At 43.2% G+C, this 19,460-nt stretch overlaps 1 protein-coding gene across 2 annotated transcripts in view; it reads right to left on the reverse strand.

Moving 5' to 3' along the window:
- UNC5C (unc-5 netrin receptor C) overlaps positions 1-19,460 on the reverse strand; it is a 504,518-nt gene that overhangs the window by 113,392 nt on the left and 371,666 nt on the right. The gene's annotated exons all lie outside the window — the stretch shown is intronic.

Raw genomic sequence — 19,460 nt, forward strand, 5'->3', positions numbered from 1 at the left:
CCCTACTACAAGCTGCTGTCACCGGCTGCAACACCATATAATGATGTCACCTCCCTGTGCCTATTCCAGGCACCTGGTGATGACATCATTATACTGTGTCTACTAATAGCTGTAAGAGGGGTTGTGGACACCAAGCAGGTGGCAGCAACAAATGGTAGGCAGGCAGAGGCAGTGAGAATGGCAGTCCAGCAGTGGGGTCTAGCAGCCCATGTTCACAGGACACTGGAACACCCCTGACACAACAGGGGACTTCATGACCACAAGATGTGGCAGAGACTACTAGCTTAGTTTTAAAAGAAGAATAGAACCATTAATAGAGGATAGGTCTATCAATCGCCATATGTCAATACAGAAACTCAGTATTCAGAGGAAGTAGAATGCCAGTTATTGGAAGCATTAGCAGGAAAAGACTATTGTCCTCATCTCTTGCTTGTAGGCTTCCAGAGGCATCTAACTGGCCATGTGGAAAACAGGATACTTGACTAGATGGACCTTTGGTTTGATCCAGCAGGACTCTTATGTTCTTAATATGATACATGTTTGCAAGCAAATGTTTGTCTCATTCCATGTTACATTTTTAGGTGTAGACATAAAATATTTTACACGTTAAGTAAGAAAATATATATGTTGTCCATAGGCAAGGTTAAGGTGGAGTTTTGTCCTATATTTCATACAATAATTTCTTTTTAAAAACATTTTAGGAAAACAGAGGGTAACTGTTAAGGGTCTAAATATGTGCTTTCAAGCTATACAACATTCCATTCATTTCTACCCTAAAGAAGCAACCCATTATTCAAGAGCTGCCCGAGGTAAGCCACCCTAACATAACTTGGCTGAACATTCAGTGGCTTATTTGCTTTTGAACTGAGCAGGCTTTGGAGGCCAAGGATGGATCAAAGCAGTGCCTTCAATGATTACTGGATCATTGGAATTTGTGCCCAGCTCTTTAATCAAATGAAGAAAAACAAAAACATTTTCAGTCCACCGGCCAGCCCAATGGAGTACAGAGGGGGCTGACTGCAAAGAAAGGCCTGGTTTGTACTGACATACATCCTCTTCACCCAAAACCAATTGAACATCTGCCCGAGGAACTCGAAGTCAACAAAGTCTGCTCCATCCTATTTCAGTCATAGAAATGATCATGATTTTGGTCATGACCATGGACTATGCACCATGAATGTTTGTAGTCATTCATACAGGCAATTGGACCTCTCCTATTTTTGCTGACACAAAGCATGATTCATTCTCTAGTAATATTAGTCAAATACCACAGAAGTAGAGATTACTCCATGGTGCATTCAAATAAGCATTGCACTCAGTTGGATTGGTTCTCACTACCATCACCATGCAAGCAATTAGGAAGGGGGCATGCTGAGACCGCACCCATTGAAACATCCTCCTGGCATGTCCCTTTAGCTTATGGAAGGCTGTTTATCCAAATGGGCCCTCTACACACACTCCAAATACTTCTTTAAACAAGTATTTAAAGCATATGTAAATGGACTATTCAGATAACATCACATAACACATGATAAAGGGATATGTTGGAAGAAAATTAGGATGCTTGTGCAGGATGTACCTATGGGCATGCTCTCAGTACTCTTCCTAATTGCAAGCACAGGGATGATACATTCCAAACCGGTCCACTGTCACTAAGGGAACTTCCAGACATGTTACTTGTAACATCAGCCAGTTATTGCTTCCCACTTACAGTAACATGAGGAACCCCAATGTTTTCACAGATGCACACCAGGAAGATACATCTGCGCTGCAGAGAGCTTTCTTAGCAGTGCCATGCAGAGCATGGAGGGTGGGGGTGGGGGATAATTCCCAGTGATCTCTGCTTCCCCCTATGCAACCCCCAGGGATATATTTTTGGGTGATGCATATTGGGATTTTTCCATAGACATAGTATCACTTACTTGTATGGGACATGCTTCTCTATGTGAATGTCTCTATGCACTGGCTTGGGGGTGGAGTCACAGTTTGTTAGTCTTCTCCTTACTTGCTGTCCTAAATTCAAACCTGAGAGGTTTTCTCTCTGTCTGCATAACAGACAGCCTGTTTATTGTTTTCTTAGGAACATAGGAAGCTGCCATATACTGCGTCAGACCATTGGTCTATCTAGCTCAGTACTGTCAGTGGCTTCTCCAAGGTTGCAGGCAGGACTCTCTCACAGCCCTATCTTGGAGAAACCAGGGAGGGAACTTGAAAACCTTCCCAGAGCGGCTCCATCCCCTGAGGGGAATATCTTACAGTGCTCACACTTCTAGTCTCCCATTCATATGCAACCAGGGTGGACCCTGCTTAGGTAAGGGGACAAGTCATGTTGCTACCATGAGACCAGCTCTCCTCTCCTCTTCTTAGCCTAGATTTAGTAAGTAATAAATATAAAACTTGTTTCTCAATAAAAGTTGGCTTCCTGTTCAATTACTTATAAAGGATAAGTAATTTCTCTGCAACTTTGGGTTATGGGCCCAGTTGTGAAGCAATAAGATGTGAGAAAAAGAATGTACAGTATATATACAGTATGTACTGTATGTACTGTATAGGCATGAAAGCTAGACAAGATGACTACTTTTGTATCTGTGGGGGAGGCATCCACTGTTGAACTGCTCAATGAAACAAACTACAGAAAACACTCCTTCAGAGAGAAGATGTTGCTTAATACTCTAGGACTACCTTATGTTCTGGAGGAACAAAGACCAACAGAGAATGAAGAGAAACAGCGAGAATGAGATTCTGCAAAAAAGCAAGCCATGGGACACATATCTCTGACTGTAAGTGATCAATTGATCTATCACATAGAAGACAAACACACAACTAGAGAGATGTGGGAAAGATTGAAGCAGGTCTTTGAAGAAAGAACCATGAATAGTCAAACTTCTCTTATGCTTACATACAGTTGTATATTAAATTTTCAAAGAGGGAGAGAGTTTGCAGGAAGACATATACTCATTTTAGGGAATACTGGCTTGATTTGGAACTGCAGGAGATAAATATGCCTGAACCAGCAAAGATTGGACTTTTGCTTAATACCTTGCCTAAAGAATATAATAATTTGAATTTTCTGCAAATTAAAGAAAATGTGACTTTGTCAAGCCTACAAAGTTGCTGATGGTAGGCAATGTTTTATATGTGGAAATACCTTGCATTTGAGGAATGCTTGTCTTAGTAAAGAGCAAGGGAATTATTCTCAATAGAAAAAAGGGAAAAAGACGAAATTCCAGAAAAATTGACTTTCTAACAAAAAAAACCTTGCATGGTCACCAGGAGTCGACACAGACTTGACTGCACAATTTACTTTGCCATTATGCAAAAGTGAATGCTATGAAAATAGAAACAAAATATATTTACATAGTGGAACTACTTCACGTTGCTTCAATAATGTGCAAGATTTCTCTGAGATAAGAATGAAACATAGAAGTCCTATATACCTTGCTAATAGACAGCAAATTTTTGCAGAAGAAAAAGGAACAGTCTATCTGAAGTGTAATCATGGTGCAAATAGAATGAATGAATGCATTCCAGGGGCATACTATGTTTCAAGTTTTCAAAACAGTTTAATGAGTGTAAAAACAGCCACAAGGCATAGGTAAGGTATAGAGTTCTTTTCAGAAGGGACCATTGCTTTATTTTCAGAAGAAAACATCGGATGAAAGGCATGTTGAAAGATGGTCAGCTGTATGAAATAGACTGCAAAAGAGAACAAGCTAATGTTCCAAGTGAGTGTGCACACAAAGATTGCATGAATTTATGGCATTGTCAATTTGGGCACACAAGCAAGGAAAGCATTTTAAAATTAGTAAAAGAACAATTGGCAAGAAACCTACAAGTTAAACTATGCAAATCTGAAGTTAAATGTATGGAATGTGTTAAAGCAAAAGCAACAAGGTTCACATATTTATCAACCATAGAAAGGCAATCCAGTGAAGTCTTGGATTTGATTCGCAGTGATAGTTATGGGCCCTTCCCAGTAAAGACACCAGGAAAGAATCTCTATTTCCTGACTCTATTTCTCTTGCTATACTTACACTTACCTACTCAAAGAGAAAAGTGAAGTGTTGCTAAAACTTATTAAAGAATATGTGGCTAGAGTAAGCAACAAATCTGGAAGAAAACCAAGACTGTGCAGTGATAATGGTGGGGAATATACTGGTAAAGATATTGAGCAATTCTTAAAAGAAAAAGGAATATTCATAGATTATGCAAAAGCTATAGAATACTGGATCCTATCAAAGAGACTGTTAAACTGCTCAGTGTTGCATATTTTGATGAGAGGTAAAAGTCAAATGCCAATGTGATGTCTGACTGAGACCTGTGAACAGGCTGAACAGCAATCACAGCAACTAAATGAACAAGTAATCATAGGCTATGATATAACAGAGAGACTCAATTGAGAAGGGGAGATTGAGACAGAAACAGAGAATTCCAATCAAGAAGGGGAGATTGAGATGGAACAAGAATAGAAACACTCAAGCAGAGTCAAAAAGACTGTCACTGACAGCCAGAGAGGAGAAAATGCCAGAACCTATAGACTGACACATAACTGAAGGCACGCCAGATTCAGAGACAGAAAATTGCTACAATTGGGAAGGGAAACGATTTTATCACATCATTAAAGAAAACATGGGACTCAGAATTCAAGAATGAGACAATTAGAAGGGGAATATTGGGATTTTTCCATAGACATTGTCTCAGTTATTTATATGGGTTATGCTTTTCTATGTGAATGTCTCTATTGGGGGTGGCTTGGGGGTGGAGTCACAGTGTGTTTGTCTTCAGCTTACTTGCTGACTTAAATTAAGACTGAGAGGTTCTCCCTCTCTCTGCAAAAGAGAGAGGGAGAAATAAGCACAAGCTTATTCATTGTTTTCTTAGCATATGTTTAGTACACTTACTAAATATCAAACTCTTGTTTCTCAATTAAAGCTGGCTTTCTGTTCAATTACTTATGAAGGATAAGTAATTTCTCTGTGACATTTCAGGGCATTTCCAGGGGAAGGAGTAACAGGAGAAAATCACCACCCACCCTTCATGCTCTGAATGGTGCAGCTAAGAAGCCTCTCCACAGTGTGGGTGCACCTTCTTCATTTAGTGAGTATGTCAGCTTACAAAGTCATTCACACAATCAGCCCCACCCAGGCTTGCACAGACCTACCCGGGTAGGGCTGATCATGTGGAGCACCAGGATTGGTCCCAAACCCAGCTCTCTTCAACCTGGTAGCCCAGTTTTTTACTCGGGCTAAAAGTGAGGTAGAAGGGCATACACACCCTGCTACATCACCCCTCCTGGTCGTGTGGATGTTCGGGCTGTCTGCAGCTTGAGCATCTATAGAGCCAGGTGGCAGGAACAGCAGCAGGGAAATCCTCCAATGCACCATGTTCCTTGTGTGGTGGAGGGAATCTTCAAGATTCCAGCTCTCTCACTCACTGGTAGAGATGTGCATGAGCTGTCTGTGCACTCCCTTGTGGGGCAGGGAGCGGTGCCTTTAAAAACACAGGTAAGGACCGCCTTACCTGCTGCAGACCCTCCCCACCACTCCCCCACCCCCAGGTGCTCATTTTAGAAACAGCCGTGAGGAGTTGCAGCTTGAACCCTGGTTTTAGAACCGGTTCAGTGCACCAGAAAGGGAGCACAAAACCTGTTCGTTAACATTCCTACTCACTGGTGCACAAGCAGAGGAGTTATGAGACAGAAATATGTCATGTTCCCCAGGTAGCCTCATGCTTCTCAAGTTGTAGCCTGCCTCCCCACCAGCCTTCCCCAGGCCCAGGTAAGTTGGTCGTGTGAATGACCTTAGTGTCTTTTTTGGACCGTTCCCTCTCATCCCTCCTGTTTATGATATTGCTGTATCTGGGAACGTGGCCCTCACAAATGACAGAACAAGAGCACTAACAACAATCCACACATGCAGTCTTTGAGCTGCTGTACTGCTTTTCTCAAAAAAAGTTGGATTTTTTGCATTGATAAATGAGATTATTTAAGCATGGGGGAAATATAGGCAGGCAACAGATAGATGACAACTTCTTGCAAATTCCCCAAATGAAAAAAAGTGTGACATTCCCAGACTAAACATCCCATCTGGAATTACCCTGTATTTAGAAACAGATTTTAAAAGAAGCAATGCAGCAAATGAAACATGGCGTGAACTTTATCAACACAGACAACATACTCAAAGCTGTTACTGATAAAGGATTTGGCCTAAATTACCAGTACCTGAAACAGAGAACAAACTAGGGTTCAAAATGGGTATAAATTATTACTACTGCAGTGACAACCATCTCCTTTCTTCCAAAGCATTTGCAAGATCAGTTCAAAGGGACTGGATACAGTGGTCCCTCTAATTTATTTTCATCCCTGTGCAGAGTGAGTTTTGTTCTGAGCGGCAGTATCAAGGCAGTGTGTACACAAATGCATTCAAAATGGGGCCTTCCTCATTCAACCTGAGCGGGATCTAAAATTAACTGAACAGACATCAGAAAACATGTGAGCGTGCGCACATGCGCACACCTTAGAGGGAACAGTGACTGGATAACAAGGTGACCAAGAAATTTTAATATGAACACCAGGGGTCAGAACATTACCAACTCCTTGAGCTTAAATAACCTAGGAAATTGGGGGGGGGGGGGGCACAGAGATACTGTAATGTAGGGAAGCATAGAGATAAAGCAAAAGAAAATCTGGTGCAAGGAAAATGGGGATATGAGATAACTTAAGGGACTTATATAATCGTATGATAAAGACAACACTGAGCTGAGATGCGGGCACAGACTAAAGTAAAAAAGCAACCCTTGAAATAATCTTTCTAAAATATCTTGTTAGGCCTTTCTCCAGCACATTTTAGGTTAACCTTTTTCTATGGAGCTTTTCTCTCTCCCTCTTTTGCAGTCTTTCTTAAAATTAAAGCCCTCTAATGTCTTTGTTTCAGATCCCTGTTAAAAATTCTCTCCCCAAATGCTGCATTCACTTTCTGAGAATGAAAATTCAAGCCATTCAGCGATGTTTTATGTGTATCAACAAATAAATAAATAAATAATCACAAAAGTCAGGATATTACATTTCAAGCTCCTTAGGGCTTTGACCAAAACTATCAGATCTACTTGCGCAGCCTTTTTAAAATGAGGCAGTTATAATGGCATTGGTAATAGTACTATAAGGCATACAAGAATTGCACCTGATAGAAAACACTTATCACAATTACCTTAGGAGTATGAAAGGCTATTTGCAATAAAAACACTGCCTCATCTACACTTTTACACAGGATATCAATGGTTTTGTCCCCCCACAATATCTCTATACTTTACGCTTCCTTCTATTAGAAATCCCTGAGTTCTGGCCTTTGGTTTCGGGAGTGAAAACAGAAAAAGGAATGTATTTATTACCAATGTATTCTTATCTTCCTGTAAGGCCTTCAGGTAGGTTTAAGTTGTGTTTACCCAATTTATCCTCACAACACATTGTGAAAAAGATATGAAGGCTGCTCTATAATCAGGGCTGCACAACTCAACTGCCCTAGTGGGCTGGAACCATCCACAACTTGGCGTGTAGGGGCTGAGGTAAATTTTTAGCACATTATTACATTAAAATTAAAAATAATATTAGTTACTTGTGGATCTATTCCCTCTATCAATGGGCCCATAGTTTTAACTAAGAATAGTGGCCAGAAAATAGGGTTTTCAGAAAAAAGGGTGCCTGCTCAATCAGTGGGGCCCCTGGAGTGCAAGCCAGTCCAAAATAAATGCCAACTCCTCTCCTCTCCCTAAATTGTCGTTGCTTTCAGGCTACAATCATAGGCATGCTTATATGGGAGTAAACCTCATTTGGTACACCATGGAACATATTTCTGGGGGGGAAACATGCACAGGATGGCGCTATAAGGCAGTTTCTAGCTCCTGTGTTGCTGCAGGATACCTGGAGGCTAGTAAAATAGTCCCTGCGGGCCAAATCTGGCCCCGGAGCCTCATGTTGTGCAGGTAGGCATCCTTAGCTCTCCAGCTGTTGTTGAACTAGAACTGGGGGTGATGGGAGTTGTAGAGCCCCATCAACAGTTGGGGAGCCAAGGTGGTCTACCCCTGAATTAGACCACCCTTGAACTAGACCACTGGTCTATCTCAGGGGTTCTAAACCTTTGGCAATCCAGATGCTGATGGACTATATCTTACAGTTTATTGTGGCTGGGGATGATGGGAGTTATATAGTACAGCATCATCTGGAATACCACAGATTGGGAACCCCTAGTCTATCCATGTCTGTACTGTCTACACCTGGGTGAAGTAGAAAAGGGTATGTGTGTGTGTTGGGTTTTTTTGTTCTTATTTTTTTATACAAAGGCTCAACTGAACAGCAGGAGAAAAGGGGAAAAAAATTCATCACACAGATAATTGGACCAAGAAGAAGCACCCAGTTCTGCCTTCGTACAAAATGGAGGCAGCATGGACAGAAATCATGGATGCTTGCCTGAAGCCCTTAATTGCTCACAGAGAGTGAACTGTGACTCCAGCAGCTATATCACTCTAGCACCACAATTGATAGTGTGCCCTGTTAACGGCACTTTAGCTAGCTGTAACAGGGCACCTGGACGGTAGCACCATCATTCCTCTAGTAAGAAATCCTAAGAACAACTTTACTGGGTGCCATTCCACACTACCTTCTCTCTACTGTATTGCAAGAGCATTTGCAAAGCTCTCACGATGACACTGTGCCTTCACAATGAAGAAACGTGCAATCCAATGTGGCAGTAATTTAGAGCACTCTGCACCTTGTAGTTTCTGCTTCCCACCCACCCCCCATCCTATTCCCTGGTGGGAGACAGATGTGTTGTCTCTAATTATTCACTGATTGGCACTGGGAGATGTATTAACATAATTGGCACATTTGTTCTAATTAACAGAGGGAACCTGCCACATGTCATCTAACATGAAATGTGAGACCAACAGCCATCAGCAAGAGAGGGGGGAAACCCACAACTGTCACAAGGACTCTCTGACACAGCCCTAATCAGGCCCCTGTTTCCCCAGAATGTTTTCAGCACTAGTTCAATGCTTAAATAAAGCATCACACATAATAATAATGGCAGACCAGAAACATTTAACATAAGGCTCCCTCAAGTATTGACTTGGTGAATACAGAGTGCAATATACAGACCAACAGGCACCAGGGTTTTCACACTCCTCTCTCCTCTTCTGCAGTGGACACATCACTGAGGATGCATCAGCTTCAAGCTGGTGGTTCTCAGATGGGGAACAAACAGCACAGCTGCAGCATGTGGTGGCAGAAGGCCTCTGAGTACCCCTGGGAACACTTCAGGTACTGCTAGTGGTACTAGTACCCGCTGTTGGGAACCCCTTATTTAGAAAAGGCATTCTCCCTCTTTCTCCAGCAGGAGAAAATGCCCTACTAGGCAGAAGAGAAAGTGCCTTCTGGTGGGCTACTCATCTTTATTTCATTTATATACCTCTTTTCAACAAAGGTTCTTAAAGTGATTTACAAAGGAAAATAAATAGTAAATAAATAAGATGGTCCCCTATCCCAAAGGGCTCATACAAAGAAACACGAGTTAGACACCAGCAACAACCACTGGAGGGATACTGTGCTGGGGTTGGATAGGGACAGTTGCTCCCCCTCTGCAAATAAAAGAGAATTATTAAAAGGTGCTTCTTTGCTCAGCACTAGTGTGGCTGGAATCACCGTTGATGAGTACTTATCACCATCATGAGTACTTATCACCATCACCATCATGAGTACTTATTTCTCTGTTTTTTCTCTAATTTTTAAATAAATAATAATAATAATAATAATAATAATAATAATAATTCAATTTCTATACCGCCCTTCCAAAAATGGCTCAGGGCGGTTTACAAAGAGAAATAACAAACAAATAAGATGGCTCCCTGTCCCCAAAGGGCTCACATTCTAAAAAGAAACATAAGACACACACCAGCAACAGTCACTGGAAGTACTGTGCTGGGGGTGGATAGGGCCAGTTACTCTCCCCCTGCTAAATAAAGAGAATCACCACGGTAAGAGGTGCCTCTTTGCCCAGTTAGCAGGGGTTAATTACTGGAGCCTTATGAAAATATAAATATATAAATAAGAAATCATCCATGATTTGATTACTGATGAAGTGGTTCACCTGGTATGTATCACAGAGACTTGGCTGGAGGGGGCTGGTGGCCCAGCCTTGCCCCAGCTTCTCCCTCCAGGGTGCTCTGTTGAGGAACAGCTTAAGGGATGTGGGTAGGAAGGTGGAGTGGTTGTGGTCTATAAGAATAACTTTTCCCTTACCAGGATCCCTGGCAAGTGTCTGACCATATCAAATGTGTGTACTTAAGTTTGGACCAGGGATAGACTGGGACTCCTGTTGGTGTACAGATCACCCCACTGCCCAGCACAGTTTCCAGCTGAGCTGATAGACTTGGTCTTGGACTTGGTGTTGGATTCCCCCAGGCTTGTGATGGTGGGGGACTGCAATGTTCACTTTGGGACCAATTTATCTGGGATGGCTCAGGAGTTCATAGCGGCCATGAACACTATGGGCCTATCCCAAATCATCTCGGGACTGGCACACACTGCTGGTCACACACTTGATCTGGTTTTTCACTCTGATCACGGTGGTGTTCTGTGGGTGGGGACTCCTGTGATTTCCCCATTGTCATGGACGGACCACCATCTGGTTAAGCTTGGGTTCTGTCATGCCCCCATCCTCAGATAGGGAGGAGGAAGAGGAAGCTGGCAGTCCTCCAGCAGCTGTAGCGGTACCTGAAGGGAGAGGCTGGCTTTCTAAATGATCTCCAATTGAGAATTGACAGAGGAAGTATGACTGTTGGTCCTTTTGCATCTCTCGGCCGCTTTCAATACAATTGACCACAGTATCCTTCTGGAGCGTTGAGGGGGTTGGGAGTAGAAGGCACTGCTTTGCAGTGGTTCAGTTCCTACTTCTTGGAGAGATTCCAGATGGTGTCCCTTGGAGACTGTTGCTCTTCAAAATCTGAACATTTATATGGTGTCCCTCAGAGCTGCATATTGTCTCCAATGCTGCTGGGAGAGATCATCAGGAGATTTGGTGCAGAGTGTTATCAGTATACTGATGACACGCAAAACTATTTATCCATGTCAACCTCATTAGGAGAAGGCATAACCTCCTTAAGTGCCTGCCGGAGGCAGTGATGGGCTGGATGAGGGATAACTAACTGAGACTGAATCCAGATAAGATGGAGATACTTATTGTGCGGGGTCAGAACTACTGAGAAGATTTTGATCTGCCGATTCTGGATTGGGTCACACTTCCCCATAAGGAACAGTTACCCAGTCTGGGGGTGCTTCTGGATCCTAAGCTCTCCCTGGTGTCCCAGGTTGAGGCAGTGCCCAGAGGTGCTTTCTATCAGCTTTGACTGATAAGCCAGCTGTGTCCATTTCTCTTTGTCAGGTTGCCGTTGTACATAGTCCAGAAACTGCAGTTGGTACAGAATGTGGCAGACAGGTTGGTCTCTGGGTCATCTTGGAGAGACCATATTACTCTTGTATTGAAAGATCTGTTGGAGATGAACTTCCAGTGCAACGACCTTTTGCACCAACTGTCCTAATGAACACTAGGGGCATTGGGAGTAGAGACAGTGAGTCAGGGTCTCCCTATCTGTCCCTACACTATGACCCCTGAACTGACTCTGCAGCACTTCCTATGCTGAGTCACAATCCTTCCTTTCTTCCTAGAGAGCAGATGGAAACATCTCTCTCTCTCTCCTTACCTATCCATTATGTAGTCCTTTAGATTAGATATAGGTCTTTCCTATCTAAGTGTATTTAACCAATAAATATTTAGTGTTTAGTCACACAAGGATCTCCATGTGTTTTCTCTAAATAGCTGCACTATCCAAACCATCCTCTGCTACCTACTCTGTAACTGGAGTGTGTGCTCATTCCTAGTGCTCTGCTGTTTTACCTATTGTGGGTAAAAATCAACAACCTCTAACAAGATCTATACTGGCTGCCAATAAATTTCTGTGCAAAATACAAGGTGTTGGTTATAACCTATAAAATCCTAAACAGCGTAGGCCCTGGTATTTAAGAGAATGTCTTCTTTATATTTTATATTATTTTAATGTTTTAACATTTTTAACTTTGTTTTAATTTGTATTGTTTTGTTGTAGACCACCCAGAGACACATGTTTTGGGAGGTATACAAATTTATTTATTTTTATTTTTATTTATTTATTACATTTGTACACCGCCCCAAGCTTTCATCTCTGGGCGGTTAACAATAGTATAAAACAAGTTAAAATACATACAAATCAGCCATGAATTAAAACTTTAATTTTTTTAAAAAAAAATGTATTAAATTAAATTAAATTAAATTAATAAAATGAGGTGGGGTTCCATGCGTAATACTCAAGTATCTCAGGAGTTTGTAGATACAAAAATGTTAAGAACCCCTGGATCAGAGGAAGTGAGAAGGAAGGTGAAGTCAAGCCTTCTGGATTCAAGGAAGGAAAGTGGAGGCTGGCACTGCTTAGACTCAGCTGCAGCCAACCTTTATGGCAATGTTTCGATTTTTATCCCCACCATTTTGTGTTCTTTACTTTAGGCTCAGTTATTAAAAGCCACATTGCTTTCCTACATAATCCCTTCCATTCTCCATGCTATGAAGACCTTCCTCCATCTGTGTCACAAGGCACTGCAAGTGACAAAGCCACTTCCTAACCAATCAGTATTCACAGCCATCTCCCCCTTCAGCTCTCTACTCTCTGTATAAAAACTCTCCCTTTCTGAACAGAATACCAAACACAGCCAGGGTGACAAAGGCACCTGCATAGAAATGCACACACACAGGAGTTCCAATTAAGGGATAACGGTGGCAAAACAGGAGCTACTCTCATCAAACAAAGCAAACAGCAGTTATATTAACAATCAATTAGACGCAGCAGCCACCTGATGCTGTGTATTTGGAGAAGTCCCAGCCTGCTCCGAGCTCTTTGCCCAGATAATGCCAGCTGAACAAAATGTGTGTTACGCTCATCCCAACCTGGCAAGCAAATGTAATTGCTTGACACCGTGGTGACACCCCTTCATGCCTCCTCCCTTCTAACTTGATATGAGCAGGTACAACAGACGGTTTTAAGTCCAATTGGGTCACTGAGTTTTACAGCTGATGCGCTCCAATTAAACTCTCAGGGAGAAACAGCCCCTTTATAATTAGTGAAGCAATTATCCCCTTGTTGAAGGTGCAGCGAATCACACATTCCCATGCAAAACTTCATTTAGCTGCTTATGGCATATTAACTAATCTTAGATCTCATTGATGTTTTGATCTATAACCTTATTGCAAGCAGTTAATTTGATGAGGCTGCCTCACTCAGAGACCACTTCCCACTCCCAAGGAGACTGGTGTGTCTTTGAAAAGAGCAGAAGCAATGAAAAAAGGGATTAATTGCTAATAACTCTGCTGTGTTATCCTGGGAGGATATCAGAATGTGCCCAGGGGGTGGGGGGTTTGATTTTTTCCCCTTGGCTTTCAAGAAATTCCTAAATGAACTAACTAAGAAAAATAATGATTATCGAGTAGCCCTAGTTCTGGTGTAATGTTACCTTATGCTCACAGCTATGCATACCTGCCAACTGCCCCAATTTACCTGGGACAGCCACAAATTCCCACCACATTTCCAGGCTCAAAACCATGCAATGGAAATCCCCATTTAGATGGCCTCCCGCCTCCCTTACGAGAGTCGTACGCGTTTGAGATGCAGCTTTGAGGGAGGAGACCATTGTGGAGAGACATCGTTTCTCTGAAGGGAGCCTGGCCACAAGGTCTCTCTTTCAGAGCCGATTAGATCTGCAGGAAAGCAGGGTCTGATAGTTTAAGAGAGCACTTGCTTCATATCCCTGCAGAAAGGGTAGGATCATTTGATAGAGCACTGACTTCTTTGCTTTTCAGCATATTAATTTATTCAGTGTATATATACCCCTGCAGAAAAGGGTCATTTGAGGGAACACTTGCTTTGGAATTCAGTTCATATCCCTGTAGAAAAGGGTCAGACTATTTGACAGATCACTGATTTTGCTTTTCTGAGATCTTCTGAGATCAGAGAGTTGATTTGGCTTGTTGCCATCTACGAGCTATGCACAGAATCCCTGCCCAGGGAGTGGGGGGGGGGGAGGATTTGCACAACACACTTTGCACGGTGCATTGTCCCCATTTCCCATTCTGAAATGTTGGCAGGTATGACTTATGGAACACTTAAATCCTCAACTAGACAGTGGAGGACAAAGATATTGCAAATGCTGCCTTGGCCATTGTTTCTGGGTGGGGGCGGGGGCAACCCCCCCTTTCAAAATGAACCCTTACAAGCTTTGAAAGTGGCACAGGGGATAGGGAAGAGGAAATATTGCCAGCAGCTTCCTCTTCTCTCCTTGTGCTTCTTGCAAGCTTTGCAATGTGTCTGGGAGAAGCACTCCATGCAAAGCTTACAAGGGTTAGATCGATCCCAAAAAACCATTCTCATGGTGGCAGTGGGGGGAATTTTGCCACCCAGCTAGTGGACCAATCATCTGCTGCCTGAGGCAACCACCTCACTTCGCCTCTTGAAAGGGCTGCTCCTGCAACTAGAGATGGTTCCCGATGCTAACCTGCAAACACCACCACAGATGAAACCAGTAAAGTATCTGAAAGCATTCTCCTTCACATGATTATTTTACTACAGGGTTCCCAAGGATTTGGATGTGGAAGAGAACATAACAACTGAATGATCAGTATCCCTAACAAACTACTTTGGAATGCATTTATCCACATGATAAATACGCTTTAAAGTACAAAACGTTACATCACATCCAGCCTTCTGAATTAGCATTTTTAGGCAAATTCTTAGCAGCTGAGACCTGGTGTTTAACAGGTGTAAGCATGTTCAGCTACTAGCAGAGCTTGTGTGTGCACATCAGCTCAGAAAAAAGCACATCCAAGGCACTTAGCAATTTCAGAAAGAGTGGTGTGAAGCAAATAAGCATCAGACTAACAGGCCGAGATCATCATTATTCCCACAGAAGCCCTGATAAGTTGTGGCATTAATACGGAATGCCCCTCCCCTGGCCTCGGGCTGAGGGGAGGGCGATTTGTCCCAGCCCCTTGCACAAGGCCCCAGCAAGGCCCTGATTGGGCCTCAACCAAGAAGGGAGCGGGGCTAGAGCGACTGCTCTAGTGGCTCCCCGCCCTGGCTCTTCAGTTCGGTCTATTCTAGCGGCTCCCCCACCCTCCCTCCCTAGGGGCAGAGCGGGTCTAGAGGCTGGTCGTCCTGTTGGGGGCCGAGTAGGAATTTTTGGCTTCCAACGCATTGGCCAAGTTGGGGTTTTTCCCCGCCTACACTGTTCTGCTGTCCTAGTCCCGCTTGCTAGTTAGTCAGGTCACGGCTTGGCAGGGACAGTGTGGGCTGGGTGGTAAGTAGACAGGATGGAACATCGGTGAGCACCCTTGGACAGTTAAAAGGGTGATTGGTCAATCGCTCTCGTGTGGTCTGTGCGGCCCAGGGAGGATGATTTGCCATGAAACCCCTTCAGGATTTCACAGACTCTTGGGCTGCATGGTCTGGGATCTGTGAAGACCTAGAAGTGTCCAGGCCCTTTTGGGGGTTGGCTGTGAAGGGAAGGGGTCAGGTTTTACCTGCTGCCTTCCAGAGGCAGGGTGTGTCACCCACGCAAGGCATGGGAGAGGATGGTGAAGTCTGAACCCGGTCTTGGTTAGGCCTGCACTGTCGTTAGAGGGGGTATTTACCCCTATCCAGTCCGCTAATCCTATTATACTGCAGTTGTTCAATAAAGCTGTGGCTCCTTATACCCACAATCCTGTGTCTGTGCCTTCTTGGGGTTGGGGACTGGGGACAAGTCAATGTTTCCAGGATTCAGGAATGAGAGAATAGGCCTACAATTTATAGCTGCCATTAACCAATACTGAGAATTTTATGCTGAAGAAACAGAAAGTATTTTTTATTTAGAAAAGGAAAGGGGCATCCTGAAGTTAGCATCTTAGGTGGGGATTTCTTTTGTTTGTTTGTTTGTTTGTTTGTTTATTACATTTATATGCCACCCTATACAAAAAGGTTGTTTAAAACCTTGAACAATTTGGCTTGGGTATGATGAAGTTTAGGAAGTAAGAAGGGACACGATTGAAATTTTTCATTAGTACACACTGTCAAATGTATTGTCATTTGTTGTAGGGCACCTTCTAAAAGATGAAGATTGTACAAACAGGAACTTTGGAAGAGATGGTCAGAGGCTGATTTCCTTCTAAATGGTGACCTGCATTGCCTGTGTACTATCAAGTAGGCCACATCTTGTCCTGCACTTCACACATTACAACATGACTTAAAAAAAATATATCACAAAATGCTGTAAGCCTCTAGTTTCAGGAAAAATGGTTCACTTCTGCAAATGAAAGAAATATATGAATACGTACAATGGTAACTGTGACTTTTTTTGTGTTTTAGCATTGGAAACTCTAGCATATGGAGCTTCAAAAAGCCAGGGTAGAGTGTAGTGTTTAGAATATTGGATCAGGCCTAGAGAGACCCAGCTTCAAATCCTGACTCAGGCATTAAGATCACTGTGAGACCTTGGGTCAGTCACATTCTCTCTCAGCCTAGTCTACCTCACAGGCTTGTTGTAAGGATAAAAGGCCAGAGGAAGAATGATGTACTCTACCCAGAGCTCCTTAGAGGAAAGGCAGGATATAAATAAATAAAATATGGCAAAAAGAAACAGAAATAGGACATGACAGTAAATAATGGGGCAGAGTCCATTAAATCCACAGAGGTCATTCTCACGACCTCCCGCCATTGCTGGGGAGGTCTGTGGGGAAGGCAGAAGCTTGTCTGCCTTCCCTGGAAGACGAGTAATGTCATCTTTACCTTCGTCACGTACCCACATGAGCAACAGTGCAATGAAAGCAAAAGCTAGGAGGACTTTCCTCTCCTGCATCCCAGAGTGCCCCACACCATGAATGTGGCGGTTGCTCTCATTAGAGCAGCCACTACACCTGGAGCAGATGCTCTTTCCCCCTGCTCCCTGCCAGAAATGGTGGTGGGCTGGGTGAAAACCTTTTTACCTGAAGGGAATCATTCACACAATCTCCTAGTGAACTACAGGTTCATTTTATCTTGGCAAAACACCGGGTTAAAAAGTCAGGCTACCCTCTTCTGGAGCAGCTAGGAGCCCTCCACTCCTGGCACTCCGGATGACAAGAGCTGTGTTGTGAGAAGAGCCTTTAGAATGTGTTAAGGCATCTTAATCTGTGGAGTAGGAATGTGTGAAACACTTGGAAATAGGATAGGAAGTTCCGGGAAGGGATTGATCCTGAGGCAGGTAGAAGCTTTCCCCAGCAAGATATGGAATGCACTCCCTGCGGAAATCCGTAATTTGAGTTCCCTGTTGGCCTTCAGGAGGGCCCTTAAAACGTATTTGTTTGGCCTGGCTTTTCAGGGTTTTTAAATTTACATTTTTAACTTGATTTAGGGGTTTTAATTACTTAACCCCCCCCCCAGCCTTGTGCAGAGGGGAGGGAGTTTGTCCCAGCCTTCTCTGCACGAGGCCCAAGAAGGGTTCCGATTGGCCCTTTTGGTCAAGGGGCGGGGTTTCGGCCAGGATCGGCCGATCCCCGCCCCATTCTCTTTTCAGTTGGGGCCAGGCAGTCACAGGAGAAGGAGCTCTTTCCTCCCTCCCTCCCTCCCTGGTACAGAGCGGGTCTAGCTACTGGTCGCCTGAAGGGGCTGAGTAGGAATGTTTTGCTCCCAACGTATTGGCTACTGTTGGGGTTTTTTTTCGCCTACTCTGTTCTGTGTTCTGGGTGCGTAGTTAGAGTTAGGTTGGCCACAATGGCAGTAACAGTGCGGGCGGGGTGGTAATTTGAGGGTTAGAATATCGGTGAGCACCCTTGGATATGTAAAAGGGTGATTGGTTAATCGCTCCTTTGTGGCCTGTGCGGCACGGGGAAAATGATTGCCATGAAACCTGCTTCAGGACTTCTCCAACCTTTGGGCTGCGCGGTCCGGGGTGGACGAATGCCTAGAAGTATCCAGATCCTCTCTTACAGAAGGGGGGTTGGCTTTGAAGGAATTGAGTGGGCGTACCTGCCCAGTCCCGAGCCAGGGTGTGTCGCCCAGTAGGGTGATGGGTAGGACTTCAGAGTTCTGACCTGCTTCTTTTGGCCTGCACTGTTCTCTAAGGGTGATTAATCACCTGGTGTTCCAGTCTGCCATGCTGTGTAATAGTTAATAAAGTTGTGGCCCTTTTCATACATATTAAGTCTACGTGTCTTCTTGAGCTGGGGTCTGGGGACAATGTTTAATTCTTGTTTTAAAATGTTTTTTAATTGTTGTGTTATTGTTTTTAATTTGTTTTAGCTTTTCATTGTTTTACAAGTTTGTTTTAATTGTAAACCGCCCTGAGTCATTTTTGGAAGGGCGGTATATAAATCAAATCAAACAAACAAACAAACAAACAAACAAACAAACAAACAAACAAATAAATAAAAAGATATGGGTTGCTAGAATGCTTTTAAAGCAGATAATCTTTCATTGGCTCACACTGGACTTGTGTGGATAAGTGTTCCTGCACTGGTCTTAACACCCCTAACCTGATTCTAAAATAGTTGCTGTATAATTCTAATAGTGTTTACCAGTGTGTGCTTTTAAGAGGAGTCAAATTTCTTCTGCTGCTTCTTTTTCTAATGCCAGAGTTAAATTATTGCCTCCGTCCACAGATCTTTGCACACAGTAGTGCTCAATTGCACACAAGGATCTATATGTACTCTACTATTCAGCAATAAGTTCCCACGGTGGATAATGTAGAAAACAGATTAAAAGAAGCAACATGAAGGAAACAGATCAAAATAATAAAATCAGCAACAAATATAAATGCTAAAACAACAAGATAGTAAACACATAACATTGTAAAGTTATAGCAGCACTAAAACCAGATCCAGTCAAAGGCCTGGTAAAATAAAAAGGTCTTCACTGGGTGCCAAAAAGACATAAGGGCTTGCACCAGATGAGACTCCATAGGAATGCCTTTCTAGAGATGGCACACTACAAGCAAGAAGGCCTTTCCCTAGCTATCCACCTGCCTAACCTCTGACAACAGGATTATCCAAAGAAGGGATAACCTAAATGTACGAGAAATTTCATGTGCTCCCAAGGGTTTCTGCCCATCCAACAAGGTTGTCAGAGAGAACTTTGCTCCATGTGCCAACATTGAGGGAAGCTCAATTGTCAAACATGTCAAAGGCATGCGGAACAGGGCCTTCTCTGTTGCTGCCCCCAGGCTCTGCAATGCTCCCCCGGGATATGTGTGTCCATTTTTTAGTGTTTTATTGTGTTTAATTGATTTTTAAAAATTGTATGGAATTTTATTGTATTTTAACTTTTATAAACTACCTTGGGCTGAGTTTTATGAAAAAATTGAATGCAGCTCAATGGATTTC

The sequence above is a fragment of the Hemicordylus capensis genome, chromosome 5 (genome assembly GCF_027244095.1).
Source record: "Hemicordylus capensis ecotype Gifberg chromosome 5, rHemCap1.1.pri, whole genome shotgun sequence".
Taxonomy (NCBI): Eukaryota; Metazoa; Chordata; class Lepidosauria; order Squamata; family Cordylidae; genus Hemicordylus; species Hemicordylus capensis.